Below are 24,853 nucleotides of genomic sequence, written 5' to 3'. Positions count from 1 at the left end.
ATTATAATGAAATACCAATAACAAGCCTTAAATAACTTGCAGTCGCCATATTGTTGATTTAAAAACATACAGTATTATTGTTCTTCTGCTGTAATTACGCGATACAAAATTAATACAATAAAACTGGCTATTTTCCGAGGAGGTACTATTTCCCTCATCTGAAGATTACTCTTTTGAAAATCAGAGGTTTTCCCTGGGACTAGTCTCTTATGAATATTTATTAGCAATTTTAACCAATCAAAGTGCTACGTGGGCGAAGTGCTCAAGGAATCTCGAGTCTTTGACGTAATGTTATTAGCAATGTAACTGTCATGTCAAAACATTTCGACATGCCATACTTGAATTCTAGCAAAATGAAGACAACGATAATTCTTCGAAATATCAGTGAGAATACTTTTTGAAAATAATTTACTTGTTTTAGGACACGATGCATTACTTGTCATAAGATTTTTGAAACCGCATCCATTATTAATTATTCCTCCAGGGTTTTTTTTAAAATAAATATCGGAATATCTGGTAAAAAATAGCTGTAAAATAAAACAGTTATTGAGAGTGACCTCGAGAAATAGCAATTTTATGGTTCCTCATGGCAGGAAACTTTTTCAATCGGCGGCTTTGCAACCTCGGGAATGGTAGAAAACTATTTCCATCGGCGGCTTCGCTGCCTCAGGAAATAGTTTCCTCCATCGGGGAACCATAAATTTGCTTTTTCCCACCTACACATTCAATAACTGTATACTAACATGATCCAACCTTACAGAAAGTAGTCAACAATCTCAGATCATCAGTCCTATAGTGACCCCTCAGCAATCCTTAAAAAGTCGATTAAAATCAATATTGTTATTTTTTGAGTAGATAATGTGTACATTATTCAAGTACATAAAACAACGTATGTTACAACGCATTTTGCAAAATTACGCACTTTGAAAATTTTTTTTCAAAGTACGTTAAATTTGGGACCAAGCTTACGCACTTGGAATTTTTTTTTCAAAGTGCGTTGATATCGACCATATTAATGCACTTTGAAAAAAAATACAAAGCTTGATAACTATTCTTACAAATAATCGGTATGATAAATCGATCCTGGTTGGCTAACTTATTTTATGATAAAGTCACTTCAGGTCATGAAATATTGACCTTTTAAATATTTTAGGTTTTGATTAATGTTATAATAGGTAATGGGTCTTTTAGAAAAATGGAAAGATGATTGTTTAATTTCATTATTTCGAATCCTTTCTTTTTGTGAAAAAGTATATTTGTATGGGGCTGTAGATGTAAACAACCTTAAATCATCGCATTTTATCATAAGAAAAGAGGGCAATTTGATTTTTCAAAACAATGAAAATTCTTTCTCTATCAAACGTTTTAATGTACTGAAAATTTTAGGTTTCGTCGATTTAAAGATAACTCATTCATTGAAATTGTCAACGCCATACTAGGTATGTGAATACATATATACATGTTAATGGATTAGCATAGGCATCGAAACCGGGTGAAGGTCGGGCAAGGGGAGAGGCTAAGTCCCCCATTTATTTTGGGAAAATATACATCGTATAGGCATTGAAAATGTAGCTTACCCGTTTTGGGGTTTATTACTCCCCTCCTTGTTTTATTTGCTACCGACACTTGTATAATGAAAAGATAAAGTGCTGGGCTCAGAGTTCTTCTACCTGTCTTCTGCTCTTCCCGACGGTAGTAAAAAGCTATTTGATAGATAAAAAAAAATCAAAACTTTCCATTACTTAAATCTAAATTCAGAAAATTGGTTTTACATATATTTTTTCAAAGCATACTATGCCGAAAAAGTTCACTTTTTCTAAGGAAAATCCGACAGCGCCTAAATAATAGTCAGGGTAAATAGTAGTCAAGGTTTGCCTCCGACTCGTGTACCATGTGTCAAACTCTGATATCCATTCAGACATAGTGCATGCAAAACACAACACTATTATATAACTAGTTCTAATTTAAACAGGGACCGTTACATATGTTCCCCAAACGCTCCCCAACTCCCTTTTTGCGCCATTTTTCCTGTAAGACTTTTTAAAAATATGATCAGTATTAAGCAATTTCATCATATAATTATCAAAACTACAATGATATCAACTATATCCCATTTAACGTATTGCATGCGCACGCACATGCAAGCTGATAATGTTATGTTGTCTAAACCATTAACATATCTGTTTATCGTGAGAATTGATAAAAATATCATAAAAATATAAATGTTACTGTTTTTCAAATATATTGGTTATTTTACGTATTGCGCGTGCGCACGGGCATGTATGCTTGTCCGTGAATATTAATTTGATAGTAGCATAATGTAGATATCTATTATACCTATTCATATTCTGAATTTCATCCCGTTTCGTTGAGAACTAAGAAAGTTATAGACATTTAAAGTTTCAGCTAATCAGACTGCAGCACACGTGCATGCACATGCTTTCATGATAATTCTTATATATCATGCTGTAGATCTTCAAAGTCCATGAATATATTCAAAATTTCAAAGGATTTTGTCAAAAAACAAGAAAGATATTGAGATTTTAGTTTCAGCCAATCAGAGCGAAGCACACGTGCATGCGCGTGAGTTCTTGCTATTTTGACCATGTCATCATGTCTATACTACTAATATATACTTATATTATGAGTTTCAAAGCAGATAATCAAAAAATAGAAAAGTTATGGATATATCTATTATATTGGTCATTTCACAGCTCTTGCAAGCACGTGGGCGCAAAATGACCTTCATTCCGCAAATCTACATAACATGCCTACTGACCCTAAAAAGGTTTTACCTAAATCGGATTTGTAGTTTACCAGATCACTCCGGGACAAAAAGGTACCCAGGAAGAAAAAGAAGAAAAAAAATAATAACTAGAAACTCTTGTTGCTACAGCAACAAAGAAGGTCTTCCGTTCTCCTATAATTATCTGTAAGAAGGATATTTTTCTATTTCTATTTAAAAAAAAGCAAAATGCAAAAAAAAAATAATAATAATTTCTCCATCTGGGCTCGATCCCAAAACCATTAGTATGAAAGTCGGACACGCTAACCACTGAGCCACCAAATTCCACAACATTTAAGATATTTTGTAAGCTTATTTTTTTAAGGTTGAAGGAAATAGTTTCGAAGCGAAAGAAATAGTTTCGTAGTAAAGTCCCGGTCAAATTTCTTTAAAAACTGAGATATTCCCTGTTTTATGTGATATTTGATGTAGACAAATGATTAGAATAATTATGAGAGACATTTGCAGTGAATCAGAGTGCTTGCTGTAAAAGAATGATGTGCAACATGTAGGTATTACTATGGCACTTAGCATATACAGAGCTGTAAATGCGAAACTAAAACACGTGGTCAGTTGCAGAGGAAATTAAGCTGAAAAGCCGTAGGCCTTAGAAGAAGGTGAAAAACCCCATATTAATTGGTGAATTTTCTTTAGGGCATAGATTGAGTTACAGAATACTGGGAGTTTTACCTTGCTCGGAAAAACAAACCAAAATCTTGGTAGTCCCGGGGTGCATTTTTGGTACATGTGCACTCTACTATCAGATTACACGTAATTTGTTGTCATAATTTGTGAGTCAAGGGCATTTTCTCAACACTGCAACGTACAAAGCGAGATAACTGCAATCTATCTAACCTATATGAATTGAGTAGAAATTCATTTGATAGGAAAAATTATTATTTCCCAGATTTCTTCAATTAATATTAAATGTAAATAAAATTGAAATAAATTCTACATATACAAGAAATAAAGTATACTTGGTATTAAAATTTCATATTAAAGCAGGAGAATCGAATGCTGTTGACAAAACACTGAAGAAATAGCCAATGCAAGTTTTAATTAATTTTTATGCTCATCAGCACCTAGATTTCAGACAGAAAAAAATGTAGTTTTTCCCGATACTCATTAGAATTTCATTATATACTTCAGAGACTCACCGAGGGGGGTATATAAGTATTTGTTAAAGTGAGAGATGTAAATATGTCCACGAAGTCAAGCTTGATTGTGACCTTTGGGTGAATGGGGTTAAAGGTCAAAGTCATTTATCGAGGTCAAAGGTCAAGGTCATAAAAAAACCTTATAAACTTGAGTTTAACACTTGAAGCTGAATCAAACTAAATATAATAAAGATTTTTCAACTATTGAGTAAGGGTCAAGGTCAAAGGTCAAGGTCAAATATCTAAGGTCAAGGTCATTTGGGGGAAAGACATATATAAGCAATTTTAATTCTTTTCCAATGACCTTGACCTTTTGATCTTGACGTAGTTTTATTTCTTATTATCGGAAATCGTTTCTTGTTTTGTTTTTGGTGGGGTTGACATATTTCAAAACTACTGATTAGATGCAATAATGTAATGCAAAAAAAAAAATGGAAGAAAAGTTGAAATTTTAGATATTTTAAATCACATCTTGTGGCGACCGGAAGTGACGTCGGAGGCATTTATCTCTATATCTGTAGCCCACTCTTGAAGGTTTATTATCCATGTAAGTTTATTGTCTTGATCTGTTACCATTGCCAAGATCTGGCTATGCTTACTACTCAGTTTGAGGATTGGAAATCACGTGACCGGAAGTCAATTTTTAAAAAGATATTTGTAGTTACTTGAGACATTTGCAATCTGAATAACGTGTCTAAAATCATTTTAAATACTCATTCTATAAAATATATTTATGGGATAGTATGATACTTAATTTATAAACTTTTTCTCTTATAACCGGAATTTGCTTTTTTTGTTTCATTTGGGACGGACATATATCGGAACAACAATTAATATGCAATAGTGTGATGCCAAAAAGTATTCTAAAAAAAGTTGAAATTTATGATTTCTTTGATGACTTCCTGTGACGACCGGAAGTAACGGAGGACGATCTTATTCTAACTGTTTTTGCCTACTCATCAAGATTAACCACTTCACTAAGTTTGGTGTCTTAATCTCTCACCGTTTACGAGATCTGACTATGAAAACTTCTCATTTTGAGGACGGGAAATCACGCGACCGGAAGTGAGTTTTGCAAAAAAACTTGACGTTATTGTAGACAGTTGTAGTCTGAATAAAATATCAAAAAATCATTACAAATACTTTATAAATAAATGATATTTATTGGAAAGAAAAATACTCAAATTATGCAGTTTCCCTCTTATAACCGGAAGTTGTCTTTTTTTTGTTTCCGGTGGTACTGAAATATTTCAAAACAAGAAATAAGATGCTATAATGAAAAGCTAAAACAGTTTCATGAAAGAAAAGTTGAAAATTTCGGTTTTTTGGATCACTTCCTGTGACGACCGGAACTGACGGCGGACGATCGTATTTTTTTGCCTACTCATCAAGATCTATCATTCTAGATAAGTTTGTTGTCTTAATCTTTTACCGTTTACGAGATCTAGCTATGATAACTTCTCATTTGAGGACCAAAAATCACGCGACCGGAAGTGAATTTTACAAAGATATCTAAAAATACTGTAGACATTTGCAGTCTGAATAACATATCCAAAAATCATTACAAATATTTTATCTATAAAAAATATTTATGGGAAAGAAAAATACTCAAAATATCCAGTTTTTCTCTTATAACCGGAAGTTGTCGTTTTTGTTTCCGGTGGGACTGACATATTTGAAAACTGCAAATAAAATACTATAATGTAATGCAAAAAAAGTTTCATAAATGAAAAGTTAAAATTTTCGTTTTCTTTGATCACTTCCTGTGACGACCGGAAGTGACGGCGGACAATCTTAACCCATTTAAATTTGCCTACTTATCAAGATCTATTACTCATATAAGTTTGGTGTCTTAATCTTTTAACGTTTCTGAGATATGACTCGAACAAAATATTTTTGGAAACGGAAATCGGACATATCTGACGACCGGAAGTGAATTCTGAAAAACTGAAATCAACTGAATCAACATTTGAAAGGTATTTTAATTCTCTATCATCCCTGAAAATTTCATGAGAATCTGTCCAGTCATAACTGAGAAATCGTCAAGAAACGAAATTTCAAAAGGGGAAAAAAAATAATAAAAAGAAACAGTAGAATCACTATAAGGCCTTCCGTCTGAAACGGAAGACCTTAATAAAAAGAAAAAACAGTAGAATTTTTGTAAGGTCTTCCGTCTGAAACGGAAGACCTTAATAATAAAAAGAAAAAACAGTAGAATCACTATAAGGTCTTCCGTCTGAAACGGAAGACCTTAACTAGATGAGATCTCGTTGCGAGCAACGAGTAGGTATTCCGTTGAATTTCTCGATAAGATGAGATGTGATTTTGACTGAGATATTTGTTTAAAGAGAATGACGTTGAGTTTTCGCTAGTTAAAGTTTCTCATTTTTATCACGATATTCTAAACATCTTTTGTTTAATAAGGCTTATGAAAATACTTCGCCTTTCCGAGACATAAAGCATAAAAAATATAGCATTTTGGTCCCTTGTGACCCCTTATTATGTAACATATGATAAAAATATTATCATATATTGTTGCAAATCGTTAAGATAAATACTTTTGCTTCAGTAATGTATAACAAAATATTGATCATTAGAGAGTGATAGATAAAAGACTTTTGGCCCCTCTGAGCCCCTAATTTGAGGGGTCAACCCCTTTTTCTTCATATTGAATGAAAGGTCTTATGATTTTGAAGATTTTTTGTTCAACAATTATTCAGAGATTTCTATTCGGTGTGGAGATATGTTAAATGAAAATATTTAGGGGCCACTCCTACAAGTCCTTAATGGGGCAATTTTACAAAAATTTAAAGTATGCATTTTGTTTAAAACATTATTCTGACCATCTTTTGTACAATATTGCTTATCAAAATATTCCCCCTTTTCGAGATATGACGAATCAAAGATTCAGCATTCTGGCTTTTTGTGACCCCTAATTACGTAACATATGAATAAAATTTTATATGACATTGTTGCAAATTGTTAAAGTGCGGGTCTGGGGTATAAATAGCAGCCAATGAGAAAAATGGAGGAAATTTCAACTTTCTTGCCACTCTTCACTTCGCAGGAGATTTTTTTGAAATTATATCTATACCGTCAATATACACCTTCCGAAAGTTGTTGAGTCATCTAACTAAGTTATCAGATGTGTTTGGGTGATTAAAATACAGTGTAAAAAAATTAATACAGTCTATAATATTCATTTAAAATTCTGAGGCGATCGAAATTTCAAATTTCTTTGGAGTTTGATGGACAGCTGCTGAATGTTTACATTTACACCGGAAATGCTCGTCGCTATTGACGCATGCTAAAATGGCCGCCATATTCTTACCTCAAAAGAAAGACAAGATACTCCGAAAATAATCCTCAATACTTTTTATTATCTTTTCCTCGAGTAGTAAATTAGAATCAAACTCGTGCTTAGATCACAGAGAGTGTAAACAATTATCACTTTGTGTCAGTCATGCTGTTTAAGTCACTTAGTGAAGCATCACATCGGCGAGATAACAAGGATTATCAGCGTAAACACGTGTCTGTGGCTGCCAGAAGGCTAGACCCAGTAAACAATCAAATAAAAAATGGAAAACAAAATAAAAGAAAATATCACAATTATTAAGTCACACTATTAAAAAAGAAATCTTGGACATTTTTTTTCTTTTAGTTCCAACGATGCCCCATGTATGGCTTATTTTTTGGATTAGGAAACTAATGCCTTACAAGTTCTAATACACATTGTGGTAAAATATCTCGACGATGGCACACAGTGTTTCGTAATCTTGGATCGTTGAGTAAAGCAGTTCTTTTCCTAGCTATATATCTCTCATCCAAAAACACACCTCTATGGAGAAGCATAGTCCAAAAGAATTTGTACCTTTCTTTTCTAAGGGAACTGTTCCGTGTGTTTGGTGGCACAGGTTCCGATGCCCACCACATTTGTATATTTCGTTCATCAGTTATGCATGGTTTACATAAACAATTTTGACATTCTTCACAGTCTTCATTTTGCGGGATGTTGTATGTCCTTTCAAAGTTCACGCCCTCCTCCTCATTGTTATCAGTTTCTCCATTCATCTCATCTAAATCCCAGTTATTAAAATTAAAGAATTGTATAATGGCTTCCCTTTGTTCTGAATTTACTCTCAATGAAATAACACTTTTCTCTTCTTGTTCCTCCATTTTGCTAAATTGAGACCGCGTTTTGTTTTGGAGGGAAGTTTTGCAGGGGAGAGGTCTATTAGGGGACTCTGGATTTCATTTAATTTAATATAATTAACTATAATTCCTTATTTATTGATAAAACTGGAAATTATAAAAGTAGATGACGAATTCAATAAATTATACATATGTATATATTTAGGATACTGCTTGTATTTCTCTCATGCACATGTTTAATGGATGTTCCCCACTGAGCCTTCTTCTCCTGCTCTGTATCACAGCTAGGCTGATTTATTGACATTTGGCGGGAGGTCCCTCCATGTGTCTGTGGAAGTTGGTCAATTCCATCTGAAACCTAAACAGGGGTAGTGGGGGCAACCACGTTGTTATTATTCTGTCATTAATGTAAATAAAACTATTCCCACAAAATTTATAAAATCTTTTTTTAATTAGTAAAGTGCTAATAAATTTTAAAAGCGTTAATTATTATTCACAAAATTGTCAATGTTTTCTTTATTAGATAACAACTTGTTAAAAAATGGTACAGTCCACTGAAATATGACCCCCTTTAGTATAGATAATGTATATTATATATTATATAAGATACAAGCAGGAGTAATTCAAAGAATAATCGTCATTAACTAAGCTTTATTATTACTGGGAAACTATATCGTTGCTGAAAACAAAAGAAAGCGTCCTCCAACTTTTAAGCTAGAAATACCAGCTAATGAAGACAAGAAAATTAATATTATGCAAAGTCTTCAGGAAGTCAGGGAAATGTTTGTCAAACAACTGGGTAGACCTGTCAACAATGCCGACATCATTGAAAATTTGCTGTCTACCTGGAAGAAGTCAGTAGCCAACGTCGATCATCCCAAAACACCTGGAACTTATATTAATGTTAAGAAAAGTCAGGTGAACCAGGACTTCTTTGTGACATCGCTGCCTTCTGTGAAAAAACTCATGGATGTAGCTGCTGTACATGGGAAACATTGTGGAGGAAAATTGGAGGTAAAAAAGGCAACAAAACGGGGACATGTCACTTCTTTGAAACTGTGTTGTTCGAGAACCGATCGTCCAAAACACAGGTATATTTGGGCATCTTCACCATACCTTCCGAACGGAAAGTATCTTATCAATGAAAGAATTAATCATGCTTTCTTGTGTAGTGGTATGCTGCCATCTGTTATTCTAGATTTTGCAGAGAAGCAGGAATCGGTGTTCTTTCTGTAGAAAAACGGAATTCGTTTTTTAAAATGTACAAGACATTTGTCCAGCAAGAGTACGAAGACTCTATTCACACCGCTTTACTAGAGGAAGTGGGACTATATGACAATTTAGACGGAATTGACATCATAACTGACGCACGGCATGGGTGGCGGAAAAATGCCCAGGACACCAGTGTGGTGGCAATAGGAGAAAAAACGCATAAAGTTCTCAACTGTGTGCATGTTGCGACCACTGATGATCCAGTTACCCAGAGACATGAAAAAATTGGAACTGAAAAAATTTACGAGGTTCTTGACAGCAAACAAGTTTCTGTCAACGTCCACACGCATGACAGAAATATGTCAATTAACAAACTAGTCAGGGAACGTGAAAATGGATTTACCTGCAACCAAAACGACATTTGGCATGGCATAAAAAATATTAAGAAGGCCATGTCCACCATTTCAAGTGGACCACGGTACAGAGAAGGTAAAACGTGGTCCGAGGAACTTTACGACAAACCGGATGCCGTTTCTACACATTTCTACTGGGCCATCAAACACTGTGGTGGAGACTCGGGTACGCTCAGAGAGATGTTAGACAATATCATAGATCACTATAAAAACAACCATGAAAGATGTCATTCTTCCTCAAGATGTAAAGTGGATCCAAACTACGAATCTTCCCGAGTGGTGATTCAAAACCCTGTTGCAGAAAAACTATTAAAAGGTGTTATAATCAATTCAGTGATCTATAAAAATCCGGATGATTTTCGATTAGGACGTGATACTTATTTTGTTGAGAGTTTTAATAACACTTTAAATATATATGAGGATAAAAGGATTGCTTTTGGAAGTGAACAGTATAAAGTGCGAGCATTCCTTGGTACGTGTCACTGGAATGAAAATGTGGGTAGAGACATTACTTCTATCACTTACACACGTAATCCTAAAACCCCACGTAAGCAACTTGGGAAAAAGAACTATAAAAAACAAAAATTTCAGTTCAGGAAAAACATTTGGTGGCGTTACATAAAACATGTCTTTTCTAAACGTAGAAATAATTAAAATATCTATGTATTTGCACAATCTTTGTTGTCTTATTTTAAGCACGTGTAAGTGGCAAGCTGCTAATCTATTAATAGCATAACTCTGCAGTCTTATCAGATGGGAGGTGTGGCCAGCTCCCTAATATGCTTAATTGCTGTCCGTGTGGATATTTATCTAGGTCAGATCCGGCCTTTAAATTGAATATCTTTGCTTCTGTAATGTATAACAAAATATTGATCATAAAAGAGTGAAAGATGAAAAACTTTTAGCCCTTCTGAGCCCCTACTGATAGGGGCTAGCCCCCTTTTCTTTAAATCATATGAAAGGTCATATGATTTCAAAGACTTTTTGTTCAATACCTATTCAGAGATTTCTTTTCGTTGTGGAGATATGCTGAATTGAATTATTTAGGGGCCACCCCTACAAGTCCTTGATGGGGCAATTTTACAAAAATTCAAAGTATGCATATTGTTTAGAACATTATTCTGACCATCTTTTGTACAATATTGCTTGTCAAAATATTCCCCCTTTTCGAGATATATTAAGTGTCAAAGATTTGACATTCTGGCCCCTTGTGACCCCTAATTACGTAACATATGATCAAAATGTTATAATATATTGTTGCAGATCGTTAAGATGAATACTTTTGCTTCAGAAATGTAAAACAATATATTGATTATAAGAGGGTTATAGATAAAAGACTTTTTGACCCTCTGAGCCACTCATTTAAGGGGTTAGCCCCTTTTTCTCGATTTCAAATGAAAGGTCTTTTAAAACTGCACAACTTTTCTACTATATGTTTTAACAAATTATGAATATACACGAAGATATGAAACAAAACGTGTCAAATTTTGTGAGATGTTCCTGAGACATTTTTTCGGCTCTACCAAGCTTCGGCGCCTTTCGCGGTAGAAAGATTTGTACGCCTGCCTGCAACTCAGCAAACCTTCTTTTACTTTCACTGAAAATCTTTACTCATTATCTAAAGTCGTTTCGGAGGAGTTTCCAGGACAAGCCAACCCCCTAAAAATAAGAAAATCGTACATATCTCACGACCGGAAGTGACGTCATCAACGACTAAAATTTCCGACAAGGTTCAGATGAATATCTATCAGATCTGAAAGTTTGGTGAAAATCTCTCGAGCCATTTCCGAGAACAAAATCGGTAAGAAAAAAAAAGAATAATAATAGGGAAAAAGAAACCGAACGAAAACAATAAGGTCTTCCGTTGGAAACTGAAGACCTTAACTAGAAAGATTTGGAGACCCAATTACAACTCACTAAACCTTCCTTTACTTTCACTGAAAATCTTAAGTCGATATCTTAAGTCGTTTCGGAGGAGTTCCCTGGACAAGCCGACCCTCTGAAAATCAGAAAATCGACCGGAAGTGAGATGATCAAAAAGAAAAAAAAACCTATCAAGATCAATTAAATATCTTTCAGATCTAAAAGTTTGGTATAGATCGGACGAGCCGTCTCTGAGAATCGCTTGCTCAAAATCGGTTGGAAGAAAAATAATACTAACTAGACCCGAGCTCGTTGCATAACAACGAGTAGGTCTTCCGTCCTGTTTGACCGGAAGTACATCTGCAACTTTCATTTTTCAAAAAAATGAGTAATGAAGTCTAAAAATGGTTTAATTCTCCAAATCTATATTAATTATTGCAATAATAAGACATTTTTGGCTACTTTCCGTTTGACCGGAAGTGATGTCGACTGACAGAAAATAAGATTTAAGCTTCCAGTGACATATGTGTCCCAAAAACCTGTCAAAAACGGCAAAAATATGCAATTTTTGACTACTTCCGGTTTGACCGGAAGTGACGTCGCCAGACGTATTTTGACGACACTATGAGATAAAACTCGACATTTTGAACAACTTTGCTTCTTTGACGTATTACAAATTCTCAATACTTTTTGAGATATAAAAGAAAAACTTTTGGCCACTTATGGTCCTTTATATAAGGGGCCAGCCCCTTACCGTTGATGTCATTAGAAAGATCGTGAGATTCTTTACAACTTTTGTTCTATATGTCTTTTCAAAATGTTAACATGTAAAAAGATATTGAAGAAAAGGTGTGAAAAATTTCTAAGTCCTCGATAGGACTTTTTTCGAGCCATAACGAGCGCCGACGTGCGGCACTTCTGGAGAAAAAGAGTGGTGTGTGACAAAAGAGCACACTTTGCTCTATCATCTCTGAAAATCTCATGTTTCTGTCTTAAGGCATTTTCGAGAAAAATGATGGACAATGAGACCCCCTGAAAATCACTAAATCGCTGAAATCTCAAAACCGGAAATGACGTCATCAAAACAAAAAAATTACTTTCAGCTTTGTTTGATGTTCGATCAGTCCTGAAAGTTTTATGAAAATCGCGTGCACAAAATTGGTAAGAAAAAAAAAAACAATAATAATAACTAGATCCGAGCTCGTTGCAAAGCAACGAGTAGGTCTTCCGTCCTGTTTGACCGGAAGTAGATATCATTTTTAACAAAAATGAGAAATAACGCCTAAAAATGATTTGAATCCTCTAAAGCTATGTTAATAAATGCAAAAATACGCAAAATTTTGCTACTTCCGGTTTAACCGGAAGTGATGACGACGGGCGGAAAATTAATCTTTATGCTCCCAGAGACATATGTTACCCAAAAACTTGACAAGAACGGCAAAAATACGCGTTTTTCACTACTTACGGTTTTACCGGAAGTGACGACGCTGGACGTATTTTGATGACACAAATAGATTAGGCTTGACATTTTAAACAACTTTGCTTCTTTGACGTATTACAAATTCTCAATACTTTTTGAGATATCAAGTAAAAACTTTTGGCCCCTCTAGATCCCTTATTTTAGGGGTCAGCCCTTTTTTTGAGATATCATTTGAAAGATCTCACAATTCTTCACAACTTTTGTTCTGTATCTTTTAACAAAATATTTACATGTAAAATGATATAATAGAAAAAGTGTTAGAAAGTTTGAAACACTCAATATGACTTTTTTCAGTCCATACCGAGCGTTAACGTGCAGTACTTCCGGTGAAAGTTAACAACACAATGCAAATCTACATATGTTGCTCTATCTTCCTGAAAAGGTTTCATCTTCCTGTGATGAGCGGTTTTTAAGAAGAGCGACGGACAAACTGACCCTTAATAATCACAAAACTGCGAAAATCTCCGAACCGGAAGTGACGTCATCAAAATAAAAAAGAGTATCGAAATTTTTTTATGTTCTATCAGACCTGAAGTTTCATAAAAATCTAACGAGCCGTTTTTGAGAAATCGCGTGCACAAAATCGGTAAGAAAAAAAAATAAGAAGAACTAGAGCAAAGCTCGTTGCAAAGCAACGAGTAGGTCTTCCGTCCTGTTTTGACCGGAAGTGACGTTTACAAAAAGAAAGCAATGAGCTAAGTTGTCTCCAGTGACTTTATAATTTCAATTTTGAGTCAAAACCTTCAAAATAAGCTTTTTTTTGGCTACTTCTGGTTTGACCAAAAGTGATGTGAATTGACAAAAATTAAGTTTAATGCCTTCAGTGATATATGTTACCCAAAACCTTGTCAAGAATGATAAAAATATGCACTTTCTGATGACTTTCGGTTTGACCGGAAGCGACGTCACCAGACGCATTTTGACAAATTCAATAGATTAAGCTTGACATTTTGAACAACTTTGCTTCTTTGACGTATTACAAATTCAATTTTTTTTTTCAGATATTAAGGAAAAAATTTTGGTGCCTCCAAGTCCTTAATTATAGGGGCAAGCCCTTTATAGTTGATATCCTTTGAAAGATCGTGATATTCTTCACAACTTTTGTTCTTAATGTCTTTACAAAATATTAACATGTAAAAAGATATTGCAGAAAAGGTGTGAACATTTTCTAAATCCCCGATGGGATTTTTTACAAGCCATAGCGAGCGCCGACGTGCTGCACTTCCGGAGAAAGAGAGAGGTATGTGTCACATCAGCACATGTAGCTCTATCATCACTGAAAATATTATGTTTCTGTCTAAAAGCAATTTTAAGAAAAATGCTGGTTAGTGTGACCCTATGAAAATCACTAAATCACAGAAATCTACACTAAAGAATGCTCTGTGCCAAGTTGAACTTAACTTTGTCCAGTTGTTCTGAGAAGGAAATGAAATTCTGAAGAATTTAAGATAAGGATGATAATGGGTGAATTTCAAAATATTACTACAGCTTTAGCTCATATGAGCTAAACTGTAAACCGATTTTGTGCTTTGTTGACTTTGAAATGTGACTGGACATCTCTTTGATCTTGTGTTTGAAATAACATGTCCTTTGTTCTGAATCATGCACATTTGTTAATGCTTTAGTTGTTTATGCCAAGATAGCAATGTTCCTTCAATTATACTGTAAAAATACACATATTAGATCTTATATATTGCCACTGAAGACAGACCTCTATCATCTTTACCATTAGAATTGGTATGTCTTCCCTTGGAAGCGGAAGACCTCAATACAGATGTAAACATGCAAGATCTGACAAATATTTAAAAGAACATTTATTCCAAATTAAACATATTAGATTTTGCAACAAAATCTATTTAATATCTTGAAAAACTGAAAGCAATTGATATAATCATATTTTTGGATTTATGTCTGTCTCTCAAATCAAAATTTAAATATGATTTATTTAAAATCATCTTCTTAAACTGAGACTTGATTCAGTTGATTGTTTCAATTTCATTCTGCTGTTTATTCTTTGTCATCTCCCAAAAGAGGCTCTTCTGGCAAATCATGATCATGCTTGGCATCAAATTTCAGTACTCAGATGACAGTCACACCTATCAAAAGAAATTGATTTTTTTAAAAGTACAACTTATCAGATAAGATAAACCATCAAACTTAGTTATAAGATATTGTTATACCTTAAAAAATTGTTCCTATACAAATCTATACAGAAAAAAGTCTAACATTTTTAATGTTTTGCTGAGCAGGCATAAAAAAATCGATGTTGGACCGCTCGGAGAGATGTTGGACCGCTTACGTCACAGAATGGGCGGAGCTTAATCTCATTTTCATTCTTTGGTTTTAAACAATGACAGATCTAATGTTACATTACGGAATATAGTACAAAATACATGTATGTCAAAAAATATATAATAAAATGAAAGGTATAACAAAACATTTATTGACAGAGTTCTAGGGCAAAATGCGTTTTGTCGGACCCTCGAACCAAACTGTCTGCCTTTGGCCTAACGGCCTCGGGCAGACAGTTTGGTTCTTTGGTCCGACAAAACGCATGTTGCCCTCGAACTCAGTCAATAAATGTATACTGTCACATTTCTGCATGTGTATTATTTGTAAAACTACTCTATAATCATTTATAAATTTAGGTTTACAGGCAGTCATTTGAGGATGTAATAAATAACATATTAGTTTTTCATGATTTCAAATAAAGGGTATGTACATAACTTGTTCATGTCAAAATTTATTAGGAATGGTAATGGTTAACAGTTATTAACCGACTAATCAGTCAGAAAGATGGTATCTGGTTATGATTTTTTATGTGTCAGGATAAGGCCATTCATAAAGGTGTTACAGCACATTAGGAACAATGCACTAATGAAGTGACAAAACAGCATCGCATAAGAAACAATGAGCTAGCGCAAAGTAACAATGCTGCTCTAGCTCATTTAAAACACCATGCTACTAAGTTTATGACAGCATGCTAATTGTTTAAGACACTTACATGCTAGCGTGAAGTAAAAATGTGCTATCACGCTTATGAGAATGGGCTAGTGTGCTTATGACAACACGGTGACAATGTACTTAGTGCGTTTGTAACAAAGTTTCAGCAGGCTGTTTACACTACGCCGTCAAGCTTACACAAATAGATTGTATAAAGTTGTATTAGGCCATTCCAAGTTTTTTCTCTGTTTAGCGTCCACCCATCTTTCAAAAACCTACCAATCTATTTGCAAAAAAACAACAACACAGAAGTCAAAACATAAAACACAGGGAATAAATGCTTACAATACACCAAATATAACTTACTGTACAGAATTATTTGGAGAAATTGACAAATTCAACAATTTTGCCTAAATTAATCAAATTCAGGACTCCTGATGTTGTGTGTTTTTTCTAACATGGGGTGTCAAAAACCAAGGCGCACATGGATGCTAAACATAGAAAAAACTTGGAATGGCCTTAGCATGGCAGCATGTTGAGCATCAGCACAACTGCATGTTGTTCTACGTTGCCTTAGCCTAACAGTGTTGAGAACACTGTGTTAGCACATTGTTCCTAACACACTTTAACAAATTGCCTTATCAGGACACCATTTAGTTTTCCATATATATTTTAAAAAGACTGGGAATAAAATTCAATTTTCGATAAGCTTCTTTTCATTATAAGTGTTTGCCTAAGCGTTTTTTACTATATAACCCAAATACATCATTGTCTGTTATGGTAGCCTAGTGGTAGGGCAATCGCTATGTATAATCATGAAGGTGGGCTTGATTTTAATTCACTGCATCAAACCTAAGACAAAAACATGTACGCAGTTATGTTCCCTAACCATGCACCCAACATTTGTAGTGAATTAGACCCTAAAAACCTCACAGTAGATGTTAGGATAATGACCCTGAGTTCCAAGTAAAGGTCCATATTGAAGCTATTCACCAGTATATATTAAATGAGTGAATGAATGAGATTCTCATGATAACATTATCAATCAAAGTATCAATAAGAAGCTGATACTTACTGCTAAATGCTAGAGACAGGTTACTCCAAAGAGACTGTATAAATTGAGATTCTGTGTCACAGTAGGTGTGGGTGTTGGCACGAAAAGGATCCCTTACTTCTCAAAGGCAATAAGTGCTGAGTACAAGTCTATATTTGCAGCTTACTATCCCAAGTTGTGGCATCATAAAATGACTGAAAAATTTTCAATAGACTAATTAACAAACAAACCATTTCTGCAGCCTTATCACAGAAAAAGCAAACTCTACTAAATACATTTTTTTTTTTACAAATTTCTTTTGCAATTTAACTAAGAAAATTATTGCGAAGTAAACTAAATTAAATGCAAATCAAACTAATGCGAATCAAACTGTGTTCACATGACAGCTAATTATAATGCAAAGTAACCAAATCGAATAAAAATTTTACTTTGACAGTCATGCAGGCTTCAGTTAGGCTTTTATGACATCATTTACAAATCATGTCACCTTAGGCATAAACAGATGTATTTGACATAATGTCACAGTGTCTGTTTTCACATTTTAGTGATTAACACTATATTTTCCTTAGTTTTTCACTCAAAAATAGCACAAGTACTTAAAGCTGACCACCAACATGTAGCATTTGACTTAATTTTGCCATTTCACATGCCTCAAAATTTAATTGGAATTAGCTTACCTTAGTCATGTTAGTGTTCACAAGGAGCTAATGCAAAGTAATTTAATGCGCAGTAAATTAATTCGAATTAAAATAATTTGAATTGAACTCAGTCCATGTGAACATGCATCGATGCACCAAATGTCTAGTGCGGTTTGACAAGCCTGATCTAAATTAAAAGTGAATAAGTATCTGCCCTTACCATGCTTATCGTACCCTAACATCACACCCGTCAACATATTATTAGTTGAAAAACATTTTGTTTTGAACATGTTGAAAGCAAGTCTTGTTGAAATTACATGCTCACACATATTTAAATAAAATTTAAAGCTGTGGGGATTTTAAAAGGCTAACTGAGAGCGTCTGAACTGTAAAACAGTTAATATATCGCTGTGTCTGTGTATTTCTAAAAATATCGACAGCTGATAAATGCTCTAAGCTGCCATAGTAATATAATGTAAATTTTAGGTACACAAAAATCTTACCTTCGAATTCATTCCCATGGTCCACGCCAATCATAAATTAAAATGTAACCGTCAGCTCTTTAATCATTCGATACAATTATCACTGGGGAATCCGAAACAGAGTCAAGAGTGTTCATCCTTGTTTATTACTGTGACAGTCGGAATTTCCTCGTAAACAATTCACACAAGAATATATAAATCGGATAATTTTGCTTAGAATAATGCTTCAGAGGATTGATAAAGTACTTTGAGCTGCAGATAAAATGTCCGTGCATGTTTACATACGGCTTGTATGGTGAGAAAATCCTCAACTTCACTTTGTAAACATGATCAACATGTGTCCGATTTGCCGATTTCGATGGGACGCACTGAAACCCGGATGTACTAAAGACCTGAAATTACCCGATGTTTTTATTTTAAATTAAATGATAATATTGAGTACTTAAAATGTCTTATTTTAAAGACCTTTGACTATGATGCATTATGTTATACAAGAATTCATTTGTTTGGAATATTACTGACAATTTTTAATCAGGTGAATCAGGATTTTAGCATATCAAGTCTTTAGTATCTTCCCGTTTCCCACAATGCCGCGCGTTGTTTACACCTATACAAATGCAGAAAAAACCCATTTTGATTTCACCTTTTGTTGTGTACATACATCACATTTTAAATGACTTGCATAAAAAGAAAACAGAGAAACACCGAATCAACACTATATCTTACTGATGCATCAACTATAACCAGGGACCTATGTTAGTATATAGGTCCCTGCTAAAACTGTGCGTTAGTGGCACAGTAAAGGCTTGGCTGGCTACAGTAGCTAGACAACTTGTCCATGTAAGGTTTCCCACATATTTGTTTTGTAAAAAACAAATATAGTTTGGAGTTTGTTTATCTTTATACCAAAAGACAGGGTTTTTCATCAATTCGAAATGATTTCAGATAAAATTTTTCATAGTATAACCAGGGACCTATATACTAGTATATAAGGTCTCTGGTATAACTGTTACCATTAAAAAAATTAATATTTTTAGCTCTCAGAAAAAAAAACGTTTATGATCTATTTACCTCTGGCCTATTTATAGGGGCCAGCCCCTTTTCCTTAATCTTATATGAAAGCTCTCATAATTACGCACAACTTTTGTTGTATATTTCTTGCCAAACTATACTCGGTGCAAAAGTAATTACGCGTTTTGACCGGAAGTGACGTCATTTGACGACTTTTGACAATTCCGGCATTATTTCCGGCTGACATCACAGTCAGCAAGCCAGAAAAAATTGAAAAACTCAAATTCAATCGTTTTATTTGATTTATTTTGATTCAAAGGAAAAACTTTGAATTTTCGAGTACTTCCGGTTTATACCGGAAGTACTTCTGATGGATGCTTTTTGTTGAGGATTGTGAATAAAAATATATGTTCTATTTGCCTTTAATCAATCCCGTTAAATTTTTTAAAAAATCTTAAAATTAAACATCACTTCCTGTGTCGACCGGAAGTGACGGATGCGAAATTAAAAGACGTCATGCATAACTCAATAAGATGTTTTATAATCCCTGAAAATATCATGATTCAATCTTGAGTGGTTTACAAGAAGATGCTTGGACAAAATGACAACTTAAAAAAAGAAAATCGGACAAAAAATGCGACCGGAAGTGATTTTCAAAAAAATGAAAAAAGGTCTGGAGATATTACAACAATGCATCATTCCTGAAAAAATCTTTGAAATCGGGTCAGTGGTTTCGGAGAAAACACGTGTACTATGAAAAGGGAAAAATAATAATAATAGGAAACATAAGAAAAACAGTAAGGTCTTCCGAAGGAAGTCGGAAGACCTTAAAAACAGTGGAAAAGAAACAAACGAATAACAAGAAGGTCTTCCGCTGAAGACGGAAGACCTTAATACTAAAAATAGTGGAAAAGAAACCTATGAATAACAAGAAGGTCTTCCGCTGAAGACGTAAGACCTTAATAACTAGATACGATCTCGTTGCGAGCAATGAGTGGGTCTTCCGTCCGATTCTTGATAAGATGAGAAAAGATTTTGATTGAGATTTTCATTCTAAAATAATGAAAAAGATTGTGAAGAAGAACGATTTTGCCTCCGTAATCTGTAAACAGACATTGAACATTAAAGATTTAAAAATTAGACTTTTGGCCCCTCACCTCCCCCTAATATTAGGGATCATCCCTTTTTTCTTCATATAATCTTAAACCTCTTAGGATTTTGAACATTTTTTGTTCGACAACTATTCAGAGATTCTCTTCCGTTTTCAAGTTATTTGCAAATGATATATTAAGGTACGAACCCTTCAACTCCTTAATGGGGACGTTAAGCGAAAAATAAAATGTTGCATATTGTTCAGAATATTATTTTGAACATCTTTTGTTCAATATTACATATCAAAATATTTCCCATTTTTGAGATAAAAAGCGTCAAAGATTTAGCATTCTGGCCCCTTATGGCCCCTTATGGCCCCTTATTATGCACCATACGACATGAAAATCATAATATATAGTTGTAGATTGTTGAGACAAACATTTTTGCTTCAGTACAGTATAACAAAATATTGACTGCTAAAGAGTTATCGATTAAAGACCTTTGGCCCCTCTCGGCCCTTAATTTGTGTGTCCAGCCCCTTTTTCTTGATCTCATCTTAAAGCTATTAGGATTTTGAACACTTTTGGTTCAACAACTATTCAGAGATTCTGTCTCGTTTTCGTGTTATTTGCAAAAGAAAAATTTAGGGGCCAACCCTTTAACTCCTTAATGGGGACATATAGCGAAAAATGAAAGGTTGCATATTGTTCAGAACATTTTCTTGAACATCTTTTGTTCAATATTACTTAGCAAAATTTTCCTCACTTTCGAGATATAAAGCGTCAAAGATTTAGCATTCTGGCCCCTTTTGGCCCCTAATTATATATCATACGGCGTAAAAATCATAATATATAGTTGTAGACTGTTTAGATTAACATTTTTGCTTCAGTAATGTATAACAAAATACTGACTGCTAAAGAGTTATCGATTGAAGAGTTTGGGCCCCTTTTGGTCCCTAATTTGATGAGTCAGCACTTTTTTCTTGATATCATATTAAAGATCTTGTCATTTTGCACAAATGATGTTCAGTATGTCTTAACAAAATATTTATACTTTAAAAGATACAATGCAAAATGTCTCCCAAAATCAGTCATGATTCGTGTCCCAATTTTTGACCCCTAGCGATCTTCCATACTAGACACTTCCGGAAAATATCCTGACCCAAGTGCAATATGGCAACATGTCCTCTATCATCCCTGAAAATTTCAGCTTTGTAGCTTGAACCATTTTTGAGTTCCATCACAGACAAGGAGGTAATCTAATTTTCGATCAAAGTGCGATAACTTCCGACCGGAAGTGAATTTTTCAAAATGAAGTTACGGGTACAAACTTCAGATAGAAATAAATAATCTCTGAAACTTGAACAAAATCGATCGAGCCATCTCCGAGAAATCCTCTGCACAAAATCGGTAAGGAAAAAATAGAAAAAAAAAATAATAAAAGTGAAAAAGAAACCGAAGAATAATAGAAGGGTCTTCCGCTGAAGACGGAAGACCCTAATAATAATAATAAGAAGAGGGAAAAAGAAACAGAACGAAAACAATAAGGTCTTCCGTTGAAACGGAAGACCTTAACTAGAAACGACACTCGTTGCGAGCAACGAGAGGTCTTCCGTCTGATTCCGGGAAAAAAAACGTAAAATCGATCTGAAATAGTAAAAAAAAAAATATTGCAACAAAGGGGATTGAATCCAAGTCGCCAGCATGAAAACCCAACGTGGTAGATGTTACGCTATTGGGACCTCTGCCTGCTCTAAATCTTCTTGTATATATACCTCTGTATAACAGTGCTTTTGTCTTTGAATTATGAAAGGTCATGAAAGTCACTTTTTTTTATAATTTCGCGCAATACGCCACGAGTTAATCCTCTAGCCTTTTCTTTGCAATGTTCTACTTAATAGGTGTTATAGCTTCAATGATATAAAAATACGTTCTTATAGCCTAAAATTTGACGATTAGAAAGTATATTTAACACATTTTACAAATTCCATATCATTTGCAAGCAAGTAACACTAAAGCAGTGAAACGGCTATGAATTTTAACTTTTTAAAATTTCATGAAAAGGTTGAATTGTTTCGCCGAAAAACAAGGCTCGCCTTACGACGGTCAAGGAATTGGATACCATTTGTGCTCAAAAAATTGAATAAGATCTTTGAGTCAAGAATGTTAACATTAACTGCAAATGATGCAACGTGAACGTGTGCATCTTTCTATAAGTTTTATATGGCACAAGTGTGCATTGGACAAACATTGGTTAAGTTCTATACCGGGTACTTCCTGTATTCATTTGTATTCTTTCTTGAAAAACTATAACTTATAAGTATGATTTAAGATCTGTTTTTCCGTGGTGCAAATCAGAAGTTTTTAAGTATCGAATTTCATTTGCACATTTAGTCTTTTCTTTTTTTACTTTGAGAACCAGCCAAAACTAATTATAGAGGACGTTTAAGAAGGACTTAGTTTGACAAAGAATTGCAACGTAAATACGACGTGACAATCCAAGTATTCCTTTACATTTCATTTGTCCTTATGTTACTTTCGTTCAAGCAAACGCTCAGCTGCCTCCGTTAACCCCTTTTGCGAAATATCGGAGTTGACACAGACAGCCGCCATTTTGGACCCGCTTCAGATTTTTAAATGTTAATATCTAGAGTTTGGATTTATCAATATTCAAACAAATTTTACACTAAACAATATAAGAAGGGTTTCTATTAACATTCCAAAACTAAATGAAAAATATTGAAAAACAAAAAAGTTAGAAAATACGGATTTTTTAATTTTGATTCTGTTGGCGACCGGAAGTACTGACGACACACAAAAAGGTGATTCTGCTAACCTAAAAGTCACGAACATTGTCTCCAATAAGTTTCCAGTTTATAACTTTAGCTATTTTCGAAAAAAAGGGGCGACAAAATTGCATTTTAAAATCAGGAAATCGTCCATAACTTGGCACTTTGTAAATATATTTGTCTTCTTTTGTAAATTGAAATTCTACACATTGAAAGAAAAAAAATTCAGAAAGAAAATATTGACATGTTTGAGTATCATTGAAAAACCGTTTAGAAAAATATTTTCAAAATTCAAGGTATTATATACACTATTTTCACAGTCTTTCAAGAACGATTCTAGATGATATATAACAAAATTCTTCTTAAAATCTTGTAGTTCTTTACATTCTAAAAAATAGGTGAAACATGTCCTCAGTACCTGATTCACAAAGAGCACAAACTTTAGATTTGATCTTCCCGATTTTAGATAATTTTTCATTCGTAAAGATAATATTATGAAAAACTTTAAAGTCTATTTCTATAATATCTGGCGGTTTAAATGGTTCCCATAAAATCAACCATCTTTGTTTTATGTCATTTTGATTAACCATTTGAAATTTATTACACCAGAATTGGTCTGAAACAGGGTGTAAAAAAGCTTTGCAATAAGTAATCTATAAAATATCCGTACAGTACAGGAATTGAATGCAATATTTTGATCTTTGAATTTGATTCGAAAATCAGGTACAAAATTATTTCTTGTATATTCAGTTTCACAAACATATTTTCTCCATTCATCTGGAATTACTGATTTCAAACAAATATAATTGTCTTTGATAGTTTTGACATCTATATCAGGATTCTCCCCTTGAATAATTTCTATAATACAGGAAACAGGTAGAAAACCAGGTATAACCTCATAAGTAATGTCTTTTACATGCGAAATACCTGATCTTATAAAAAGATCCCATTTCAACATCTTACTATTTGTAACAATTTGTGGATTACAAAATAAACAATAATCATATTATCATTCTTATCTTTCTTATATTCTATACTATCTTCTATAGCACACCATGCTTCCATCATCTCCTTATAGTACTGAGGAAGAAACTGAAGATCTTTCTTATTAAATCTCAATAAAAATAATCCATATCCGGCTCTCAAACCACAAATTTTTAACAAAAAATACCTACATGTTAACTTCCATAAAAAGTTTTTTTTTATTGCACCAATCTTTTTCTAAAATCTTCAGTCTGAAGGCCAACATTTTAACATATATATCAATAACATTCAAACCACCTTCCCTTTTTTCTCCAATTATCGTTTTGTATGCGACTAAATGTTTACCATAATTCCACCAAAAGTGTGTACATTCCCTATAAATACTTTCTATAGCCCATTTAGGCTTTGATTTCACACTTAAAAAATGCCACAATTTTGACATAAATAATGTATTTATAACTATTGCCCTTCCTTGAATTGTTAACTTTCTTAATCTCCAAAAAATTAATAATTATTTTTTTTTTCTGCACTTTGTCTCTCCAATTAAGGTTTTCACATTCCTGTTTGTTCTTTCCAAAATATATACATAAAATTTTCATTACATTTGTTTCTGAAATACATAGTAAATCTTTTTCATGCTTCAATAACTTTGCAGTTCCAATACACATTATTTCAGATTTTTGTTTGTTGATTTTTGCACCAGAAGCTTTTCCATATAAATCAAACATTTTCAAAATTTCAAAAAATAGATTTCTTCTCACATGTTGCCAGAGTTGTGTCATCAGCATGTTGAAACATC

General features: G+C 33.8%; 1 protein-coding gene and 1 long non-coding RNA gene across 2 annotated transcripts in view; one reads left to right on the top strand and one right to left on the bottom strand.

The window, feature by feature from the left end:
• The window catches only part of LOC134248725 (angiopoietin-related protein 2-like), a 46,245-nt gene that overhangs the window by 3,093 nt on the left and 18,299 nt on the right, over positions 1-24,853 (top strand). The window lies entirely within an intron of this gene.
• On the bottom strand, positions 15,009-18,537 carry LOC134248722 (uncharacterized). Its single transcript, XR_009988112.1, has 3 exons — positions 18,201-18,537; positions 17,081-17,253; positions 15,009-15,158 (listed from the first exon to the last, which is right to left on the bottom strand). It is a non-coding gene; the product is annotated as an uncharacterized LOC134248722 (long non-coding RNA).

This window comes from Saccostrea cucullata, unplaced genomic scaffold, assembly GCF_032062105.1.
Source record: "Saccostrea cucullata isolate Sc308-1 unplaced genomic scaffold, CSIRO_AGI_Scuc_v1 ctg1733, whole genome shotgun sequence".
In the NCBI taxonomy this organism is placed as follows: Eukaryota; Metazoa; Mollusca; class Bivalvia; order Ostreida; family Ostreidae; genus Saccostrea; species Saccostrea cuccullata.
Note: the sequence above shows the minus strand (reverse complement) of the source record. Positions and strands in the feature narration are given on the sequence as shown.